The sequence below is a fragment of the Austrofundulus limnaeus genome, unplaced genomic scaffold, assembly GCF_001266775.1.
Source record: "Austrofundulus limnaeus strain Quisiro unplaced genomic scaffold, Austrofundulus_limnaeus-1.0 Scaffold1005, whole genome shotgun sequence".
Classification (NCBI taxonomy): Eukaryota; Metazoa; Chordata; class Actinopteri; order Cyprinodontiformes; family Rivulidae; genus Austrofundulus; species Austrofundulus limnaeus.
This window is the reverse complement of record NW_013953407.1, coordinates 76,665-80,133: the sequence shown is the minus strand read 5'-3', so window position 1 is coordinate 80,133 and position 3,469 is coordinate 76,665.

Here is a 3,469-nt window from a genome sequence, read left to right as displayed (position 1 = left end):
ATATATATGTATATATCTTTACTGAAAAAAAAAAAACATTTTACGTAAACACCGGAAGAAGATACAGATAAAGATGATTAATTTTCTGTTTCCACACCCCGGTTAGCGAGAGGGAAGGTTCTGACTGTTATTTGTGCTCATGCACCAAACATCASTTCAGATTACCTGACCTATGTCTTTTGACTGTATCCTGGAAGTGGGGGCGGGCTGCCCTTGTTCTACTGGATGACTTCAATGTCCATGGTGGGCAATGACAGTTACCTGGAAGGGGAATTGGAGGAACGACTTCTCAGATCTGAACCTGAATGATGTTATTGGACCCTGTGATAACCATGCTTGGGTTGTCTACAACATACATGTTAGAACATAGGGTGGTCCATTAGTGTACTTGGAACTAGGCCACCTTAGGCCAATGGTCAATGATTGATTTTGTAATCGTGTTGTTTGACCTGCTGCCCTATGTTGTGTAGACTCGGATGAAGAGAAGGTCAGAGCTGTCAACTGATCACCACCTTGTGCTGAGTTGGATCAGATGGTGGGGGAGGCTGCTGGACAGACCTGGTAAACCCAAACATATAGTGAGAGTGAATTGGGAACTGGGAGGTCTTTGTCCATGTGACCTTTAACTCTCACCTGTGGGAGAGTTTTTCACATATGTCCTGGGGGAGGTCAGGGACATGGAATCCGAATGGGCCATGTTCAGAGCCTCCATTGCAGATGCATACATGTCAGGTTGTACGGACGTATAGAGTAATCTCACAGATTTTTTTCAAGTTTTACAGATTTTTTTCAAAACCTCAGTTTCAAATTAATTTAACATATCTGTGCCCGTAGGATGATAAAAAACAAATAACACAAAATAACCATCTTCCAAGCGTGTGTGTTTTATTTATTACCGTTTAGGAACCAGTACCATTTTGAAAAATATTGATTTAGCACTGGTATCGAATTAAACCCTTTCAATACCCAACCCTACTTCCAACCTGTTCTGCAGCTAGAAATAAGTTCTCCACTTCTCCTGCTGTCCTTTTGTCCTGCTTTGCACTGTCATCTCTGCGGCCAAGCTGAGTCGAAAGGCAAAGCTCTGGATTTACTGGTCTGTCTTCGTTCCCACCTTTACCTGTGATCATGCCCGAAAGAATGAGATCCTAGATACAAGCAGCCAAAGTGACCGTCCTTCGTAGTGTGGCCGGGCTCAGCCTTTGACAGCTCAGAGTAGAGCCAAAAGGAGTCACTTGAGGTGGCTCATCTGATTAAGATGCCTCCCTTTAGGGTTTTGCTGGCCATGTCCCACTGGGAGGAGGCCCCGGGGAAGAGGACTCGCAGGAGGGATTATGTATCCTCCCTGGCCTGGGAACTCCTCTGGGTCCCCCAGGACGAGCTGCAAAGAGGGATGTCTGGGTTTCTCTTCAGGACCTGTTGCCTTCGCGACCTAACCAGAATGTTCTGTCGCAATAAGCGGCAGAAGATAGAGATGTTTCCACACAAGGATCAAAGATTACTGAAAAATTTAAACTTCATTTTTTTTGTTTAAAAGTTGCTTAACTATCATGAGAACAGGCTAAATCCAGTGACAAAAAAATTAAATTATTTCATGTTTAAATTTTTATCTTAGGGGCCAGAAAAAATGATAAAGAACCAGATTTGGCACATGGGCTTTGAGTTTAGCTTTATGTGCTCTATATGTACAGACAAAAGTTTAACTGAATATTCTTACTATAAAAACTGAACATATCTGAGTATGGACAGTTTCTTCATCATCTTCCTCTGTAGCTGCTGCTGGTTTACCCAGGAGATCAGTCTGCTGTACGTCTCTTTTGTATTATTTTCTCTGCCTGTCTTTGACTTTCTGCTGCAGTTGGCAAACGAGCTAAAACAATGATCTGCTGTTTACGATGAAGGTTAACGATCTTTTTATTTAAATGTTTTTACATTTTTCTGTTCTGCATGCACAMTCTGTTTCCTGGACGTCAGTCTTGTGAAACAGGTTGAAAACAAACTGAGGATTTATCTACAGATTCAACAGAAAAGTCTTACCTGTCAAAACTGTTGAGGAAAGTGCAGTTGTTAAAGGATCGACACACAAACACACTGAGACAGAGGGAGTGTATAAAATAGTCTAGTCATTTATTTCCAGCAAATGACAAAGTCCTGCAGAGAGACAGCCTTCCTTTCTGGACAACAGGACAGACTGGGTGGATTTGTCTCAGCAGGTGGACACTGGTTGCTTCCACAGTCCTAAGGCCACATTTAAAGGCTGGGCATGTTTGATGTGTTTGGGAACTTTTTGTTTATTTCCAAACGCCCTGTGAAGCAGTCTGCTGAGAGGGTCTCTGCTCTCTGTTGGAGAAAGTCATTATATCACATGGAACAACAATTGTTTATTAATGGCATCTAATTAAAGAGACACTACTCTGTGGCAAACCTAACTCCTGATTGTTACTCAGGTCACGCTTGGCTCTGGGAGGTTAAGGCCATTTTATGTCTGAAGTTTTGTTTTAGGAGGTATTTCTGCAGATTTGCTGTTAGGCACCTCAGTTGGCCACTTGCAGAAAACAAAAATAAAAATGACAACACCATGGTGACAAATGGACTGAGCCAAAAGAAATGACAAAATAAACAACCTTATATATAGAATAAATATAGTATGTACAATTTGCTTTGTGTGCTTCTAAAATAAATAGAAATTGCATTACGTGCCCCTTTTATAGAAGTATGCACAACTTGTCATGAACACAGAGGYACAACGCTGACACCTGCCTGGTAAGAGTGTTAGAGAGGTGTTAAAGTAACATCCTACTTTTACAACAACTGGAGAAAAGCGAACCCAGAGTCCACACAGGAACAATGCATCACTTCAACCCTGCAGTGCCTTCTAGTGGTGATTTTTCTCACTGCAGCACTTTGTTGCATTTGATTATTGCAGGAAATTGACTTCCTGTTTTACAGTGGTTGTTTGTTCAGTGTGGGAACAAAAGAAAAAATCATGAGAGGAATTAAGGATTAAGAAAAGAAGAAAACAAATACACACACACGAAAAACAAAAACTTCAACAGAAATGATATTTAAAATCATTAAGACCATAAAAGAAAATGTTTTTTAAAATAAAATTTCAGTAAAGTTCACTATGTGCCCTTCATGTGCGCTCTGATGGCCCCTAAAACATGATGAAGTCGAACATAATGAAGCTTTCTCCTCTTCAATGGTCAAACAGTGCAGACTGTTTATACCTGTCAATCACCTGATGTCTGTGTGTGTGTGTGTGTGTAGCTGGGCACATCAGTGGTGTGAAGTTCTGGGTCCTCACTGATTGGATTTCGGATTTAAATAAAAGATCCAATTTTCCTGGATGAGAAAAAGCAGGAAGGTGCTTTAATCCTGAGGTGCTACTCTCTCTCCATCTCTCTCTCTCTCTCTCACACACACACACACACACACACACACACACACACACACACACACACACACA